Below are 21,171 nucleotides of genomic sequence, written 5' to 3' on the forward strand. Positions count from 1 at the left end.
TGAATAATAAGCAATGGGGCGTTGTTTGTCCCCATGCTGTTGAGTCAATACTGATGTCATATAACCTTGCTTGCAATCTACAGTTTGGAAAAAACGTTTGTGATAATTTGGTAATCCTAAAACTAATGATGATGCTATCAATTGTTTTAGCTTGCAGAAAGTTAATTCTGCTTCTGGTGTCCATTGTATTAAATCTTGTGCTGCCATGGACTTCTTAAAAATCAGGTCGGTTAAAGGTGCAGATTCCAAAGCATAGTTTGGGATCCAACTCTGACAAAAATTAGTCGTACCCAGGAAGGACATCATTTCCTTCTTGGTTGTGGGTTTTGGTGCTTGTAAGATCGCTACTTTTCTGTCCTCATCTAATGTTCTGCCATCTTTGGATATTACATATCCAAGGTATTTCACTTGTTTTCTCCAAAGCTGCAATTTATTTTTGCTTACTTTGTGTCCTTCAACTGCTAGGAATTTTAATAATGCTATAGTATCTTCCCTACAATCTTGCTGGGTAGGGGTGGCCAGCAGGATGTCATCAACATAAAGTAAAATTTGACTACCTCTTGGTGGGACAAATCCTGCTAAATTACTTGCCATCTCTTGTGAGAAAATTGTTGGACTTTCACTATAACCCTGTGGTAGTCGCGTATATGTATACCATTTCCCCTGAAATGTAAATGCAAACCAATACTGGCTGTCAGGGTGTATCAGTATCGAAAATAATGCATTGCTGATATCTACCACAGAAAAGTACTTCTGTTGAGGTTCATTCAACAAGGTATGTGGATCTGGCACCGTAGGTGCTCTTGGTATTACTGCATCATTTACAGCTTGTAAATCTTGGACCATGCGCCATTCTCCATTTGCTTTTCTAACTGGGAATAAGGGTGTGTTACATGGAAAATCGGGAGATTCCACCAGTATTCCCTTCTTAAGCAAAGCTGCTATGATAGGTTTAATACCTGCCTCTGCATCTTTTCTCAGGGGGTACTGTCTCTTTTGTGGTCTGAATGCTGACTTTGGCGTGATAGTAACTGGTCCTGCTGTGCGAATAAGTCCTACGTCTGATTTTCCTGTTGACCAGAGAGTTTCTGGTATGTCTAACAAAGCTTTTTCTTCCTCTTCTAATAAGAGAGCTTCTCAGCTGTCTTTCCTGGACTGCAAGTGTACAGCTGGATGTGTTTGTGTTATCCAGTTCAATTTCTGTCTGTATTCCCTGTTCTGACAGTTCTGATTCTGTCTGTTTTTCCCATTTTGTGACTTTTTCTCCTAGGTCTATCAATTTTAAATTTTCCTCTTTAGTTAAACTAACATGCGGCATTAGATTTGATTTGTAAAGCGAAAAGAACTCCTGGGGTAATGAACAGCTAACTACACTGTTTCCTTTCGTGTCCCAGTACAAATTACACAGTACTAATCTGTTTGCATGATTTTTAAACAATTTTTGTTCATATTCTTTGTCAGGTCCTGGTGTATTACAATAATACAGAGTACAGTGCAACAGGTGTTGTATTTCAATGCAAAGGGAGGGGAACTTACTGATAGCTACATTCATTAACTCTTTAGTTACTGCTCCAGGGCCAGTTGTAACGAAGTCCTGGCTGTACCAGTAAAATGTCTCACCTTCCGTTTGCACTGCAGAAGTATTAGTCTGTCGTTGTGCTTCCATACCCTGCATAGTTGGAACTACCGCTACGCCTAATAGTTGCATAAGATCTCTGCCCAAAAGGTTCACTGGGCATTTTGCAGAAACAACAATTTTGCTTTTCTGGGTTAATCCTGAAACAGGATCTGTTATTGTAATGTTATGGGAGAGAGGCTCCCGATACAGCTGTCCATTAGCTGCCTTTACTAGTATAAAGTCATGTGATTCTGAATTTTCTGGTAGTTTGGAGGGGTGTACCAGGATTCGTGATGCCCCTGAATCACACAAAAATTTGACTTCCCTCCCTTCTCCCAGGAGTGTCACTTCTGGTTTTGTATCAGCTAGATAGAGCTCTAAGCTCAGTAAGGCTAGGTCTAATATTTCATTTTCTTCACTATCGGTAGCTTCCTGCACTTCCTCTATTATCACATTCTCTGCTCCTTCTATCACATTGTCATTTGTCTTTTCTCTATTATTCTTATCTAGTGATTCCTGACTTTCATATAGTCAGTCCTCACCCTCATCGTTTTTGTCTTCCACTGTTGCCTTCTTATTTTTCCTGCAATCCCTTGCCATGTGTCCTTTTTTCCTGCATTTGAAGCACTCACCTCTTTTCTTTCTCCCTTCAAAGTCCTCTGATCGCTGATCAGATTGTTTATTTCCTTGGGCATTCCTTTTGCCCTTTTGTCCGGACTGTACTAAATAAACTTCTCCATCTTCTACAACAAATACTTGGGCTTTCTTTTTCTTTTTGTTGTTAAAATGCCTTTCGGCATGTCTAGCATATTCAAGCAGTGATTGTAATCTGCTTGTACGATGGTCTACCATATGTTTAGTAATGAAACTACTTATGGGTGCAATACTGCCTTTCAAAAATGCATTCTTTAACTGCTGCTCATATGGGGAATCTTGTGTCTGATCTTCAGGCACTTGCATTCCACAGTGATTGTTAAAACATTCCAATAATCTGGAAAAATATCTATCAACAGTTTCACTTTCTTGTTGGATGCATTGATTAATGCAAGTCCAGTCTGCCCTAGGCTTCCTTTTCTCAGAAATTCGGTCTGTCAGGCCTTTCACTCTGTTGTCTAGTTCTGCGCTGCTATGTGGGAGGGGTCTAAGTGCAGCATCATGGGGATTCCAGTTGCCACTGATCATGTGCCAATCTTGACCTACTATTTGTCTGACTACTTTTTCTACTTCCTCTCCGTTTAATTGATAACTTAATCTCATGCCCTGTAAGTCTTCTAAGAATTTTCTAAAATTAACTTTTGGATGGGGAATTCCCTCTGTGGCTTTCCGGATGTCTTCCGGTGTCCACGGTCTGTATACTAAGAGAGATGGGTTCTGCCCTTCTTGTCCTGCCTGAGGATTTGGTACTTCTATGAGTGGGCATATCTCTTCTTCACTCATAGCTCGTGAATTTCCATTCATTTGATATAATTCAATATCCCCTTTTAAATTATGTGCTCGAGACCTAGTCTCGATAGGATCTCTGACAAATGGTAGTGGTTTTATAAGAACAACTGGATATCATGGAGGTGGGTCAGTTTGTTCTTTTGCTTCATATTCCAGTAAGAGAACTGGTAAGGGAACCAAAACCGGAGTGGGCAGAGGGGCCGATGCTATAACCAAGTTATTATCTCTTTGTCTGGAAACATTGCTTTTGAATTTTTATTCTTTTGTTCTCTTCAATTTGCTTCCTCAATCCACCTGTGTGCCTGAGGAACTCCTAATTTATGCTGTTTTTTAACCCGACCTTTAGAATTGGTTTTTAACTGTCTAATAAGTTTGATAAGCGAGGATCTTTCTAGTTTTCCATCAAATTCATATTTATTAACCCATTTAGTATAATATTTAACATTATTGGCACGCTGTGATTGCATATATTTTGCGTCTTCGGTTAACGGTGGGCTTTGGGGTCTTTTTGTTTTTGTGCACATATTACCCATTTTGTTTTTAACTTTTTAAATGTTACGTAACCCTTTTGTTTTTAATGTGGTACCACCAAGTGTTTACAGTCTCTTCAGACTACCTGCCTACTTATTCTGTTTCCCTGATCTATGACAAGATAGCAATATTTCTGTCCCTGAATTAAAAATTCTCACAGAACAAATACAATCAAGTCCCTGATCTAAAACAGAAAAAAGTAGATTCACCTTACCTGAGCCTCAGCGATTGGTCACTCACTGTTCAAATGGAACCCGCCTTCAGTCGAAGATCAGAAAAGTGGCTGGCCTCTTTTGCACGACAATTCAGTCGGAGGTCTTTCAATGAAGAAGATCCGATGTGGTATCTTCCCTGCGCAGTTTCATGCCATCTGGCCCATCTGATCCCAGGCTAAACGAGGGTTTCCGGCTCCAAAGGACCAAAAAAAGTTAGAGAAAAATACTTTAAAAAGACCAAAAGCATAAGGTTCAGTTCAGGCATCTTTATTCTTGCGCAAGGAGACAAAAAATGCAGTTACAGAGTTTGTCTGACTAAATCAGGAAGTGTCATAGTTATTATACCTTTCTTTCTAGACATTGCCCACTACGACTGACGTAGCAGATCACCAGTTCATAATTCTGTTATTTTACAGATATTTCTCACGTTTCTAGCTGACTCTTCAAAGTTTAAAAAAGATTTTTCAGTAAACAGAATGGCCTTGATGACCACTGGTCAATTATAACTTTCTTGCTATGTGATGTTACAAGTCTAGGTACTATGGCTAATTTAAGCACAATGCAAGTATAGATTTCTGAAGCAGTTTATTGTTCATTATATCTAACTATCTTGCAGCTTGTGCACTTTTTCATCAACACGAACAGAGCTTATTGTCTTTAATGAATGATCTACAGAAATTATTATTATTCTCCTTTTAATTTCCTGACCTAGCAGAAAATCACCTGCTTTCCAGTACATTTCCAAGGCATAAACATGTATTTTGCTGAGCTAGCAAACTAGGTCAGAGTGCATCTTGCAGTGTCAGAAAGCACAATTTCAGAAAAGCATATTTTCAGTTTCAAATAAAACTAATGCTGCATATAGAATAAAAACGTGTTAATCTTCCCTTATTAAAATAAGCATTGCACACATATGTTAATACACATTTTTCTGACAACTTGAAAATCAATAACCGGTGGGGAAGGGCACACAGTTAGAGGAATCTTTCACCCATGCTGAACGTCTGATTTTTTTTTCAAAATATAGACACGACTCTTCCTCCTCCCCTTCAAAAAGAGGGAACAAGTGATTGCAGCAGTGCCCCTGTGACTAAGTACTGTTGTAGCACTCTTTGGGGTTCACTATCATATACTTTTTCTAAGTCCATAAAGCATGTTCCCATAACCTTTTCTATATTTAGTAAGAAATCTTTTTTCCTTAATATTGGGATATGCATAGATTTTTTTTCATTTCTTCCCCAAAGGATGCAACTGCCAAAATGAGAATTACCCTGCAAAAATAGGCTCTTGCGTCAGCTTCATGTGACTCCATTGGAGAATGTGAACTATATAGATTATGCTCATCAAATTTGCATAAAGCCTTTCAAGAATACAAGTACTATGGGTAGTATGACTTGGGAAGGGGAGCTGACATCCCCGTAATTCCGCTTTAACCATCCCACATTTAAGTTATGTTAACTGATAAATGAAGAGTGGAGGTTAAGATTGGTATCAGCCCTCCACCCTTTAATTTTTTTTCCATTCATTTGTTCTCTGAGTAAGCCAACCCCAACTAGGAATAAGTGCCCATTTTCAGATGCAGCATAGGATCACTGTCTGGTTAAATGACTTGATTAGAGTCACTTTGTGGACAACCAGAGGTCAAATGAATCAATCCCCATATCCTAGGCTACAGGAAGCAAATTAACAGCTCAGAGCCTTAATCTATCTATCCATCCATCCACAACTTCTTTTCCCATTTTTGCACATGGGGTCAAGATGTCACTTCAACAATGTCAGTCATCTAGAGCCAATGCTCTCACGGATGGATGGTATAGATGCTTAATAATCTGTTAACTGTCAAACTTAAATTGATATATAAAATGGGGATGGTTAAGGGGAACATTATAAAGAATATTACAACTAATAACTGTTTTAGTTTAACTCTGTTATGAAATATCTGAGGTGATGAGATGTAAACTTGACAGTCTCCATTTATTCTACAGATATTCAAAGATTCAGCTGTAAACATTTTATGGCTGTGATTCTTTCTCTCATTATGAAACTAAGGGCCAGTTATCCAGTGTTATGTGCTTACGTATCATCCTAAGTTTGGTGTAAGTGTACAGATCTTGAATTTTTTATTTAACACTTAACCAAGGGCCCAGCATGATGCTAGCAGCCAAAGCAAGAACAGAGTATTTGTTTGTGTAAGTTATTCCATTTACATATTGACACTAAGTGGTTTGACTTATTAAACTGATGTTAGACTAAAACTGGTATGCCTTGACATTTACTGTTATTTGCACTTAGAAAAAAGAATCCAGGACAACTGTGAAGCTGGATCTAGCTCTGGTTTGCCTACATGTTTCATCAGGTAAGTTGCAGATGCCTAGCATATGCGTCAAAGCACTTCTTGGTGTGCATTCGTTTGAGTCAAGGTTTTCCTGCATTTGTTAACATAATTTGAGTTACGCTTTTACAAAAACCCCATTTCCAAATAGTGTAATTCAAAAAACATAAAAAAAATTAAAAAAAATCTTCTTTTGCAGGGGTGTAAGCCACCTACATCATCTATGTGGAGGTCGTGGCCCTCCTTCTCAATTATATATATTAATTCCTAGTTCATACTGTAGAGAAAAAGGGGAAAGAAATCACAGAAGATGCACTGCCAGCTCATACAGTGCAACACACTACAGTTAAATGAACTGCACAATTCATTTTTTTTTTTACTAAAACGACCAACAATGGTATAAGCCTTAACAAAGTGTAAGTTTTCCATTGGGAACCCTTCCTGTTTATGTAATGCTATAGTTTCCATAACTGACTTATTGTGAAAGACATGGTTAGCAGCACACTGAAACGTTTCCAGAGGTGTCATCTTTTTGCATTTTCATGCACGTTTAAGAGTGGTCCTGTTGACTGACAGAATGCTGTCACAGTTCATCCATATGACTGGTAGTGGGGGGACAGGTGATAAGTTTTTAGGAAGTGGTTTTACATGCGCGGGGAGTGCCTGTACTTCCTAATGTGGGGACTGCTCCCACCACACCACCTTTTGTCTCTAAGGTTCCACCTTTTCTTTCTCTTACATACTAAGGTCTGGGAGTCAGAATAAATGACCAGTAGGTTAGGGGAGAAATTGAGGGTCTACTCCTGTGCAAAGCCACTTGCTAAAAAACTATCACAGAAGCACATCAGTGACTTCTCCTTTTTATGTATTGTCAGTTAGAAGCACAGTACTTAAAGCAGGTAGGTATGGACATTACTTATTTATTTCACATTTGTTGACTGGGTTAGTCCAACTGAGCTTAAGCACTTTTTTCAGCGGAGGCCCGGGGAGAAAAGCTCCACCGTCACAAATGATACAAGTAACAAATATACATTACAAGCTTTACAGGAACAGAAGAAAAATATTCTCAGTACAAGATAAACAAAGCTCAAAATACATTGTACATTCAAAAAGGGGGAAAAACTATACAAGTTTGTAAGCAAAATATCAATTGTTATGTCCAAAGGTTATAAAAATTAAACTTGCCAGGTTAAGTTACAATAAGAATAAAAGAGGTATATACAGTAAGAAAAAAAAAATCACTGGAGTTGCATATGCTGGCATTAGCAGTATGATGTTTAGGTGAAAGAAAGCACTGCAGATATGTAGACGGTACAGAGGAAGATGGGTAGAATAAGAAGCAGTTAAAGATACGGGGGTTGTAAATAGTATAAAGTTATAAATTAGGTGGAATAAAAGTAGGGAGGAGGAGGAAGAAAGGAGAAGTCAAGATCAGGCAGAATAGTTGTAAGGAAGGAAAAGTGAGAAGTAGAGACATGGAGGGAAGTAAAAAGAAAAGAAAAAAGAAAGTAGGAAGGGGAGAGAGGGAAGATAGTTCAAGTAGGAGGACTGCAGTGACAAACCCAATAGGTGTGCAGGTAATTTCTGAGAGTTTTCTTGAAATTGTTTTGATGGGACATGTTTCTGAGCACAGAGGGGCGATTATTCCAAGAGAGGGCTGGGAGGTAGCTGTAGATGTTTTTTCCTCTTGATTTCTTAGGTTTATGTATCTGTAAAAGATGTTTGTCAGAACTTCTGAGGGAGCGTTTTGGGTTATAAAGGGTAATGAGAGTGGATAAGCTGGGGCAGAGAGTGGGCTTATTTAAAATAGTATGGATGGTGAGGGAGTAAGTAAGAATTGGTTAGGAAACTCAAGCCAACTGAGTGTTTAGAGAGCAAGACAGTGGTGAGTTTTAGGTGATAGATTGGCTGCGAAACAAACTACTTTGTTGTAATTTCAAGTTTGGATAGTAGAGTGGTCTGTAAGTTAGTAAAGATTTAGGAGCAGTAGGAGACTGGGGAGGAGATAGGCTTGGGCAAGTGAGATTCTAGAGTTGAGAGTAAGAAACCTTTTGTTCCTATATAGTTGGCCAAGCTTTTGGTGGGTTTTTTTTGATACAGTGGTGTATATGAAAGTCAAATTTAAGTTGGTCATCAATAATTACTCTGAGGAGCTTTATGTGGTGTTTAACTGAGATAGTGGTGTTGTTAAGGGAGGTGATGGTGAATGAGGATTTAAGATGGCGGAGAGATTTAGGTAAAAATAGGAGAAGTTTTGTTTTATTAGGGTTTAGTATAAGTTGATTGTTAGTGAGCCAAGATTCAATGAGATTAAAGGATGTTTGTGTCATGGTAAGCAGGTCAGAGGGCTTGTCTGCAACTGTAATGATCATCTGTATACTGTATGAGTAATAACTATGGACAGGAAGTATAAAGGTGATTAGTAAAGATGTTAAAGAGAAGAGGGGCTAGAACTGAGCCTTGAGGAACTCCCATTTGTATGCTTAGAAAAGGAGGTAGGCAGAAAGCCATTTAACAGATTGTTGCCTATTAGTAAGGTAGATGGAAAATCAGGTGATTGCAGACTACATACTTGGATGTGGGTTACTCCTGCAGATCCTGTGGATAATTCTTCTGAACTTAGTTTTATTACTAATATTACAGAGAGGGTTAACAGTTGATCTTGTGTGAAATTAGAAGTGTATTCTGATGTGAATGCAATCTGTTTTTATTCTGAAATATGAAATTAATAAAGCATATTAATAATTGAACATGGTGGCACTCAGTTTAACTGTATGAAGCAGTATAAGGGACTTTCTCTTTCTAAGAGGGACTCCTTTATGCTATACATACTGGCATTCAAAATTGCACAGTGCAGTCTAACTGATCTTTTTCTAAGAAGGGATCTCCTTACATGTGATAACTTTTAGAAGTGTAATCAGAGTACCGGGAATTCTGACATATGTATTCACACATAATATTTTATCATTTAGACCAGGACTTTGCTTTACTTTCACCACATTTGTTTAACAGTTTATACATTATATGTTTTACTGACTAAATGTGTTGACATAAAGATATTTAAAAAAAATCTTACCACCTGCAGTTGTTTGGTTTGCTGGAATTTGCAGTATGATAAGGAAATAGGTGGCAGCCTCTTTTTAGTGCAGTCAGTCCACCTTCTTTAATGTGCTGAAAATCAGTATACATAAAAGTGGGGTATAGTCACTGCTGTTTTTAAAGGATCTTAAATGACTGTTGTACATAGTCTTCTGTTTTTCTTTTTATTTGTAGTTCATACATACACATTTATTAGGAATGAGAACAGGTGCAGCTGTCAATGAAATATATTTGTTTATATACTTTTTTGTGTGTTGAAACTGGTGGGGAAGACTTAAAGTCTCAATTCAAGTAGCCAGCTGTATAGTAGCTGCATTTTCCATTTTTGAGAATTTTGAAACTAACAGGGGATTAAGGATAGTAGCACCCCCCCATTAGAGAAATCAGCTGTGTAATAGCTGTAGTTTCAGTAATGTGCTCAGTCAGTTGATAGCAGTTTGTATAACACAACCTTGGTAATAGTAGTAAGCAATTTTTAAAATCCCTCTGATGTGTCACTAAATAATGGGCAGCATGCAGTGTGTGAGATGTCATAGTAAAGAATGGAGTGTAAAAATTTGTGGCCTATACTTTTATAAGGTATGTTATTGTTTTTCAAATGGGTTACTCTTTGGATCATAATCTATGGTTAAGTAAAATGCAGAAGACTGCCATATAAATGAAGAGTTTGTACTAGTTTCTGGCTGCTACATGAAAGGAGTTTGCAACATACTTGCTAGCTGTTATCCTCTGGAACCTATATAGTAAAATGTCAGTAAACTTCTACCTATAGAACTTGTGGTGGAATGCCAGTAAAATTCTACCTGTAGAACCTGTAGTAGAACGCCAGTAATATTCTGCCTCTGGAACCTGTAGTAGAATGCTGGTAACAGTCTGCTTTTAGAACCTGTGGTAGAACACCAGTAATATTCTGCCTCTGGAAACTGTAGTAGAATGTTGATACTGTTCTGCTTTTAGAACATGTAGTGTAATGCTGGTAATATTCTGCCTATAGAAAATGTAGTAAAATGCCAGTAGCACTCTACCTATAGAACCTGTAGTGGAATGCCAGCAACATTCTACCAGTAGAACCTGTAGCAGAATGCCAGTAATATTCTGCCTCTTTAACCTGTAGTAGAATGCTGATAATATTCTGCTTTTAGAACCTGTAGTAGAATGCCAGTAATATTCTGCCTCTGGAAGCTGTAGTAGAATGATGGCAATATTCTGCTTTTAGCACCTGTAGTGTAATGCTGGTAATATTCTGCCTATTAATTATGTTGTAAAATGCCAGTAACACTCTACCTATAGAACCTGTAGTGGAATGCCAGTAACATTCTACCTATAGAACCTGTAGCAGAATGCCAGTAATATTCTGTCTCTGGAACCTGTAGTAGAATGCTGGAAATATTGTGCTTCTAGAACCTGTAGTATACCATTAGTAATATTCTGGGTATAGAACGTAAAATGCCAGTAATATTCTGCCTCTGGAGCCTGTAGTATACTGCTGGTAATATTCTGCCTATAGAAAATGTAGTAAAATGCCAGTAATATTCTGCCTCTAGAATCTATAGTAGAATGCCTGTAATAATCTGTTCATCAGTCAGATGCATGTAGAATACCCTTTTCAGAGGCAGAGACCTGAATGCCTTCTATCAATATAGCAGACATGTTCTCCTTATGTTGTTTTGGCTTATATGACATCTCCAACGATTATTGTGTTTATATATTGCAAACATGATTATGTGCATGTGTGTATCCTTGAATAATACAAAGGAAAGTGCATAAATGTTAAGTTTTCCTGATCACAAAATTGGTTTTAAATCACATTGCCATCCATAAGTCTCACTAAATAGAAAAAGAGCAGATGTATGCCTTTCTTGGGCAGGGTCAAAGCTCCCTGTATTCCACCACACCCTTCTTACCTAATTTTAATAAACTCTGGGGGCTAAACAATCAATAAACCAGGGCAGAAATGTTGATTTCACTAATTTTTGTTTCTGTTTTGTGTTTAACATAATCTCCATTCAACATTTTTGTTCTCTTTAAAATGCATTTTCCCTTTAATATGAATTATTGAGCAAAGCATAGCAAACAAAAGAGACTTAAGATTGTTTTTCCTGTTTGTAACTGATTTTACAGTCTGCATATTATTTTGGAAGATTGTTTTTCTGTTTGTAACTAATTTTGTAGTTTGCATATTATTTTGTCTTTCTCTGAAACCTTGCCTTTTTTATTTTGAAATTAGTCACTGCATCTGTTGCATGAATTGACTCATTATTGCTTCAAGCTCTGTCACCGAAAGCTGTAAAGAGAGAGAAACACAGGCCTGAATGTTGGGAAGCTGGGACAGTGAACATGAAAGACATACCTACAATAGAAGGAAAAAAACTGTTGCAGAAAAGGGTGAAGTCCCAAGACTGGAAAAACTCCCTTGTCAGCCTCCATCATCAAATCCGATAAAGCTAGCTACGAAAACAAAATTGCTGCAGATTCTAAAGACAACCACAAGGCATTCTATAGTTATGTCAAGAATCTACATGGCAATACTCAGATCTGCTCTGAGTTACAGCACAATGGCAATACATATACAGAACCAACTGATATTGCCAACATATTGGCCGATAGGTTCAGTGTTAACTTTACCCCCCTTTCACCCCCTAAAGGGCCTATCACAATACCTGAAGAATGCCAAGTCCCAATTATCATGGCTAAACAGATAAAAACAGCAGTCTCCAAAGCCAAGAATACAGCTTCCATGGGACCTGATAATATCCCTGGCTGTGTTCTACATGAATTACAAAGTGGACTGGCACCACACCTGAGTACCCTGTTCAATCACAGCCTCATTTCAGGGTTTGTTCCTACTGAATGGTGCACTGCTATGGTCATCCCACTCCACAAAGGGGGAGCAACTACAGATCCTGGGAACTACTGCCCCATTAGCCTGAAGAGTCTGATATGTAAGGCTATGGAGCACATCATCATGGACCTTATAAATAAGGACATAGGGAATCTCCAAACTCTGGACCCCACGCAATTTGGGTTTGTGAAAGGTAGATCATGCCTGCTCAACCTGATAGACTTCTTTGAGTCTGTCATCAGAGCTGTGGATGAGGGCAAGGTAGTTCATGCAGCCTGCCTAGATCTTGCCAAGGCCTTTGACTCCATCCCTCACTCAGGAATCATAGATAGACTCACTAAACTAGGCATAAACCCCTATGTCATAAGATGGGTTGCCAACTGGCTCACTGATAGAACCCACACTGTGAAAGTAGCGGACTCCAAATCTGACTACCGACCAGTTACAAGTGGTATCCCACAAGGGATCAGTCCTAGGTCCTCTCCTGTTTGGCATCTACTTCTCTGAAGTTCAAGCCAACACAAAGGGACTCTGGCTGACCAAGTTCACAGATGATTGCAAATTGGGAGCCATTATTTTTTCTCTAACTGATGTAGACATTCTACAAAAAGGCCTCACTGACACCAATGACTGGTGCCAGAACCATGGCCTTAAGCTCAATGCCAAAAAGTGCATTGTCATTCCCTTTTGGAAAAATTCGGTGCCCATGAACTACCACATAGGCGGTAGTCCACTAAATACCGAAGGTGTGATAAGAGACCTGGGGACACAGGTTGAGAGCAACCTCTCCTTTGATAACCATATTGCCACTGTAGTCAGGAAGACCTTCTATGTGACATATCTCATTACAAAAGGTTTCTCATCCAGGAAGAAAGAGGACATAATCCCTCTCTACTCGTCCCTCATTAGACCTATTATAGAATACAACACCCCATTTGGTATGTACCTCACTAGACACCTACAACAGCTGGAAAGGCCACAAAAATACCTCACTAAGAGGATCTTAGGCCATAGACACATGCCCTATATGGACAGACTCAAAAAACTCCAGCTATACTCTGTCTCTTATCGCCTACTTAGAGGCAATCTCTGCTTGACCTACAAAGCCATGTCTGACCCAGAGTTGCTAGATATGCTACACCTAAAGAAATCCCAACCCCTCTGTGCCACACACTCCAGGGACCTAAACCTCATTACCACAATAAACAGAACATGCTGGAGGGACAGGTTCCTAACCCAGAGACTTCCCATACTCTTGAACAAACTTCCCATTCACGTCAAGCCGAGCACTTCACTGGCCCTCTTTAAGAGAAATCTTGACAAGTGGATGGCCAATAGGAAGTTCACCCCAGGGATCACTTCAGTGGCCTTGCTTGACAGGGGCACTGGGAACTAACTTTGGGCAGCATGATGCCAGGGAATCTTCTTGGGCTCAGCTTATATAGGCTCCAGGGCCATTAGCCTAGTACACACCTATGAACCTATGAACCTGCAACTAAATCATCTAAACTATTTATAGTCTTTTCAAAAGCAGACAATATTTGTTTTTCCTATAACATAAACATAAATATCAACAAAAATCTAAGAGTATTACTGAAAGGGGATCTACTGACACCTTCTAATGTACTTCACAATTTTGGACTACTGCTTTTCCAAGTTAACAAAGGCAAGAGACTAAAGGATAAGAAAAGGCAAAATGGTGTACTATTGTGAGCCATAGAACACCTACTTAAAAACAAAATCATATCAGTATAGTTGCCTCCTAGTATGATATTTTGGTATAGAGCAGCAATCTATCCATTTCCTAAACTGCTTGCCATGGTGACAGTCACAGTGGTTCCAAACTGAGCAAGGCATGCTTGATTTTTTCTTATTCCCTGTAACAGTATCTAGTTCATTTTGAGGGATTCCCAGGCATTCCTAATCAAGCGCTAAGATATAGAATCCTTTTAGATTGTCTTGGGATTGCCCCATGGCCTCCTCCTAGTGATTGGTGCCTGGTATAGCTGCTGTGAAATGCACTCAGCCCATCTTGTTTGACTCCTGTCAGCACGGAAGACATGCATTCCATCTTGTTTGATGCCTGTTAGCACAAAAGAGCAGTGCTTGTCCTTCAAGAGCCTTCTGGATTGCAGATCTCCTTATTCTAGTATGAAGAATGAACCCAGCTACAATGCAAAGGGGCCTTGCTTTTGCCAGTGCTATCCACAATTTCATCATTTTTTAATCTTTATTTAATCACAATTGCAAAACTGATATAGGTAAACAAACCGTAGTAATATTTGCAATAGTTTTCATGCTGTATATGTTTTTAACAATCAATCATTCCAGCATTACATAAATTGCTCTGTTCATGGTATCCATTAAACCTCATTTTTCTTCCTGAACTTTAATCTGCATGTATTGTTCCCACCAATTCAAGTTATTTCTATGTAATTTGCTCCTTCCCAGTTACAGTTTGTTTAGATTTTGATTTCCATTTTCTGGTAACTGCTTTTTTTGGCAGCCAATAGCATTATAGTTAGTAAGGTCTCCCCATGTCTAGACAATTCAGATTGTGCATCCCAACTCAGAAGAATAATTTCTTTAATTACAATCATTGGCTCACTCAACATTTCTGAAAAGGACTCTGCAATGAGTTGTTAAAATCTGCCAACTCATTACATTCCCCAAAACACATTCCCACTTGCATATCTCTCTCTCTGTTCTATCCCATCTCCAACATTTGCTGTCTACCTTTGGAAAAATTCTCTGAAGTCTGCATGGGGTATAAAAACAACTATGCAAACACTTCTAACCAAAAATCCTAAACCTTCTGGACTTTGTTGTATACTTGGGAGCCATACAGTTGTCCTCCTGTTGTTTCTTTGTAAATTGCTTTTCTAGTATATCTTCCCAATCTTTTTTAACCTCTTCTGATCGATTTCTATAGTTACCATTCATTATTTTATCATCATCATCAGCCCACTTTTTCTAATTTTCTACATGGGTTTAGGGTTTTGTGTTAACTGTCACCATCTCTCTTGATTCAATGCCACACTCTTTGACACTTATGCCTGACTATTGCAGATCTTCTCTCATACAGTCCATCCACCTGTTTGCTGGATGTCCTGTTTCCTTTTACTTTCTGTCTGTCCCAAATCTTCTTCACCAGATTGTCTTCTGCTTTTCTGCACATGTCCAAACCGCAGTAATCTGTTCTCTTTCATCATTATTTTATATGCCGTACAAATTATCACATTTTAAATAGCAGCTTCTGCTGTAGATTCATTTCAAATTTCTACTGTGCTGGTATTTCATTTCTCTTTGCCAGTACATAGATATCAATCCCTGATAGGGAAAGTAGTCTCTAACCTGTAGCTGAAATATCTGCCTGGCCTCATCCAACTCTGTTACCTTTCCCTCTCTAGTTATTTGATACCAGATCATCTTCTTGGTCACTACAGGAAAGCTTATGACCATAGACAAGGATGGAGAAACAGACTGACAATGGTTTTTGACCTGGCTCTCACTTTTCCACCAAAATTTGACACAATGTCTGCTGCACAGATGCCCACACCAGTCTGCTGGTCAGTCTGGCAATCCAGCTACCCTCCATTATAAGCAAAACCCCAAGAACCTTAAATTTGTCTGCCTGAGTTGGCTGCTGTGACATCACGTACAAAGGGCAAGCTACTCTTTTCTGTTGGAGAACCATGACCACACATTTGGAGGTACTGATGTTTTTCCCATCCACTTCAGGCTTGGCAGAGAATTGTCCTAGTGTATGCTGGAGAGCACATTTACTTGAGGCCAGCAGGACTACATCAGTTTGCAAGCAATAAAGATCCCACTCTTAGGTTCCCAAATGGATATGTTTCAGACTTTATCTATGCCATGCTATCCAGTCCATGAAAATCACACAGTCTTGGTGCACATCTCCACCCACCTTGAATGCAATCGACTTAACATAAGGAATGTGGACACAACTCTCACTCCTCAAATACAGGGCCAGGACTGACTAGTATGCAGCAGTGGCCCTGGTACCCCATACTGTTGTAGCACTTCTTGCAAAACATTTTAGGGTACACAGTCATGTGTCTTTTTAAGTTCACAAAATACATTTTAGCAGTACTGGTAAACTGCCATGATTCCCCCAGCATCTGTGCAAGGACAGACAGTTGATCCACTATTGCATGGTCAGGGTGGCTTCACATTGCTCTCTCTGAATCAGAGCCTCATCTGTTAGGCACAGTCTTTTTTCCAGCACCTTTACATATGCTTTTCCAGAAAGACTAAGGAGTGTGATTCCCTCTATAACTAGACTAAACCACTACCACCCAATCTAGACGTACGATCCCAGCATTCAACATAACATTAAAAAGATGAATAACTGCTCGACCACAACAATATTCAATGCCTTTAGCATTTCAAACCGGATCTCATCAACTTCACATAAGAACAGTATTAACGCTGCAGTGGTCTCATCCCCTATAACTAACCCATTTCCAACATCTGCTTGTGGCACTGTCTCCTCAGAGGAGGGTATGCTCACTGGATTCAGGAGTCCTCAGGGTTTCTTCCTCTTCTGGATATTGCCTGCAGTCAAAATCAGAATTGCTCAGCTCTTACTGAGTACATACTGCATGCTATCCCACTTCTCTCTCCTAAGTTGTCAGATAGTTTGTTAAAACCTTTTTGAAGTTATCTGAATGGCATTCACCATGGCCTCAGCAAACTCCTTCCACACACCAGGCCTTTGTTGCATCAACTGCCACAGCTACTGCCTTTCTGGCTTGTTAGTACCTATGGATCAAATTCAGAGACCTGTCCCCCCAGCTAGAATTACACAGAAGATCTATTTCTTTAGCCTGATTGTTTCTCTCACCATTAATATCCACTGGCAGGTCCTAGGATTGCAAATATGATGAGCACCAACCATACATTTAATCTGTTTGCTATTTGATGTCTTGAATAGGCTTCATTCAAATTCCATGCCTCTGCCCTCCCTAGATGTATGGGAGAAATTGTTCTGTATGTGTGGGTTAAACTCTTCCCACAGAAAAATATTGTCTCAGCATTCCAGAAGCACCCTCACTGATATGTGGGTTTCTTGGAACGTCCACTCACTGCATCAGCTATCTAACCCACCTAACCCTCATTAGATCTATGACAGCTCAGGTCCTTTCTTAAACCAAGTGCCCAGAACAAATGGGCTAATGTCGGATGAGACAACTACACCAGTCACTGATATTTGGCCTAATGTACTCTGGTATCATGTGCACTTATGAATAACCTTATGTTCAGACTTGCTGTTTGTTATAGCCAGTCTGTGATTAGCACAGAAGCCCAAAACCAATTCACTGTCAAGTTCAGAAAAGGCCAGCTTTTCCCCCATTTACACTACTCCAGCCATTTCCATTGTTTCCCACATGAGTATTGAAGTTTCTCAGTATAAGTATAGACTTTGTTGGCGGTGTCCTATCAAGAACTTCACCTGCAGTCTCTAAGACTACCTCTGAATACCATACTTTTTTGTCCTTGAAGTGAAATAGAAGCAACACTTATTTATTGACACAAACTCCAACTAAATGGCACCTGGTTGGGGTCTTGTGAGTATCCCTATCCCTATTATTCTTCTGAGGGTCAACTCCAGAGGAGGAGAGAGGCCACTCCCCTTGGGAAGTTTGGTTTCAGGGTCAGATGAGGGTGTAGAGGTAAGACCAGCTAAGTCTAACTGGGATTTTCAACTTTCCATGCATGTTTTGACTTTTTTCCCAGTACTGAGGTGACATTCTGTGTCCCAGAGTCATTTCCCACATTCAGAATCCAGTCCATATTAATCCATTGTGCATCTGCCTGCTATTTAGATGGTAATGCACCAGACCCCCCTCATTTTTTTGTACTGTACATAGCTTCTTTAGTACTGAGATCAGATAGGCTATAAAGTCTCCTGGCCACCATGTACTGACTTGTGAATACCTCCCTTGGCCCATCTTCTGGGGTGGCTCTTTGTTTTCCTATATAACAGTATTGCTAACTAAGTGGAGTGATGTAGGCATATTAGAACTGTACATGAAGCTTGAGACGTGATTATAATTTATTGCTTTCTCCACATTTGTCCTGTCAGTTGCTATAACTGTGTTCCGGATTTAGCTTTTTTTATTGTTAAAGTTACTATTGGCCTTGTGCCAAAAGTTCCAAAAAATCATATAAGCTACAGCAGTAGTCTGAAAAAATAAGACTGTTATTTCTGTTTCTTATAGGTCAGAAATTATTGGCTGAGAGCTCTTGTGCTAGTACTAAACAGAAAAACATGAGAATGATATCCCATGCAACTGAGTGGTCATGTCTCTCTGAGATTTACCTTCATTGCCTCTCTTAATTACACCATACAGCAAAATAAATATTAACACAGGTAATGGCTCCAGCCTTGTATTTGCTACTGGTGTAGTCTGTTTATAATATATGTGGGTAGGTAGTCTTTTATTAATTCTTTAGTTGAAAGAAGGTTGGCAGGCTTGGATGCCCTACATTTTGATGTCCAGCTTCATAGTCATTCTGTAGGCCATCTTCCATAACATCTGATAGCTCTATCCTTCTGTCTGTGGCAAAGGAGTGCCTTGTATCCAGCTGTTGCCTTCCTTGAGTGATCTGTTATGTACATAACTTAAATTAAGATGGTGGGTTGTGGTTCTGACCATCACACTAAAAACCTCTGCCAGCCTTCAGAAAATGAAAGGGTTGTGCCCTCATTTTACTATTTTATCCATCTGTTAACTCCCACGTCTACATTACTGCCACACTTGTATGACTGCAGCAGAAGTTTAACCTTCCTGCCTACTGGTCACTGTTTGCTGGAGATGGAGAAACCTTAGGAAAAAATAAATTGTTTGCCAATCATTGCTGTAGTCAAAAAAAGACAGTAAGTCCGGACTCTCAAAACACACACACACACACACACACACACACACACACACACACACACACACACACACACACACACACACACACACACACACACTCATACTGTATAGCATGGTAGATTTCACCAAAAAGTACAAGTGACAGAAACATGTTTAAATACTGATATAAAAGTTATATGTATATTATTTATAGTGACACTAGTGTAAGTGAACACCGCTGCTTTAAGTTGGAATGTTTCATTACTTTCATTGAATGTCTTTCTTTAAGAGCAGAGACAGACAGAGTAGGCTTATTTAAGTTGTATATAAGGAGGACTGAGGAACACATTTTGGGAGTCTGTTTGCTCTTTGTTGAAAGGGATTTGATGTGTGGAGTAGATGCTTTGGTGAACTGAAAGAAGACAAGAGGAAACTGGAAATTGTTCTTGTTAAAGAGTCTTGTACTACTGAGGGATTGAGAGAGAGAGAGAGAGAAACAGATGGAGACGTGCATAGAAACTCAGTTACTGAGAGCAACTGTAACCCAGCAGTGTGGAATTGTTTTCAAGGTACTGAGTGTGAACTTTTTAACATGTTCAAACTTTATTCCACAGCATGTTAGTTCCACATTCCTCATACATGATGCTTATATTCTCATAGCTGGAGTTTCCATGTTTACTGAAACAATTGATATCTTTAACAATACTACTAGACCTAATATCAGATTTACATTATCTTCAGGTTTTTCTTAAGCTTTACATCATTGTACAGCTCTATTTTATTAACACTTCTCTTATTCAGTTCATTGTTAACTTGCTTTTCTATATATTATTTTACACATCAAACATTTCCTCCTACTTCTCTATCCAGCCCCTATGTATATTGGCATCTTTTATCCTTTGTGCTCTATCTTTCAGTTCCCAACACTGCTTTCCTATGTACTTATCTCCTGTTCCCTTCAACCACTCATACCCTCCTCATCTCTGTGCCCCTCCCAACTGTTCCTCCCTTTACTATTAGCTAATCTGTATTACTGGTTCTCTGTATCTAGACCTTCAGTTTTTTCTCAAACAACTCCCCCTCCCCTTTTTATTGTTCTTCTTTTGTTCCTCCTCCTCTGCTTGAGTAATTAGCCTCCTAACTTCCTCCCTCATTGTTGGTTCCTTTTGCTTCCATTGTCTTGTATTTTTTTACATTGTCATTATTAAACTTACTAACCTGCTACTTCTGTATTTTATTTCCCTTGAATAACCCAACAAAGCCATCTTCTTCAATATATTCTCCATCTCCAGGAATAACTGTCTCACCAGATATTTGACATGTCCTCAATATCCCCTAATTTATCACAAACCCAACAAATGTTGTCCACATCCCTCTCCCTTTTGCACATCTCCAGCAAATGCCACCCCCCTCGAGAAACATACTTGCTAATCACACTGGGGTGTAAAAGTACCATTATAGCTACTTGTAAGCAAAGATTTTAAATCTATGTGATTTTAGAGGCATGCTTTTGTAGTTTCAATATTTGTTCCCACTCTTCCTTTCCTAAGTCCTCTCATACTTCCTTCTTCTATGTCCTCCTTTTAACATTCATGCCCATTAATGCTGTCTTTTGTAACCATCCTTTCCCCTTATTTAATAGCCCCTTAGTTGTCCTCCCGTCCACCCTTCAAAGATCTTCTTCCTTAATTATTTTCAGTATCTGTTCTCCTTCTCCATCAATCTATCCCTACATTTCCATCATTTATTAATCACTCTGACATTCCCACTCTAGTTCCTCCTGTATTTGAAATGTGTTTCTAATTTCTCCCCATATCTCTACCCCCACTTCCTTCGTTATTTGGGTTCAGAATCTCACTTATTTCTGTTTTTTTCCTCCATCTCCTTGTCACTGCCTAGTCTTCTTTGTCTTGTCTTGTTCCCCTATTGATAAAATTCTTTCTTTCCACTTTGGCAATTCCCCTTCCCTTCAACTAACCTTAAATATTCTTGGTGCTTCCCTCTACCAGTTCAACATTAGTTTCCTACCTGGCATTTTCATTATTATCTCTGCTATATCTTTTATGCTCCAATTTGCATCTCCATTTTCATTATAATTTCCTTTTAATCTGCTTTGTAATCTACATTCATCATCCTTAATGTATTTGTTAGCATACACATTTGTATAGATTATAGATATCATTGCATCCAGCACTCCTTCATTTATC

The sequence above is a fragment of the Protopterus annectens genome, chromosome 9.part0 (genome assembly GCF_019279795.1).
Source record: "Protopterus annectens isolate FY-2018-M chromosome 9.part0, PAN1.0, whole genome shotgun sequence".
NCBI lineage: Eukaryota > Metazoa > Chordata > Ceratodontiformes > Protopteridae > Protopterus > Protopterus annectens.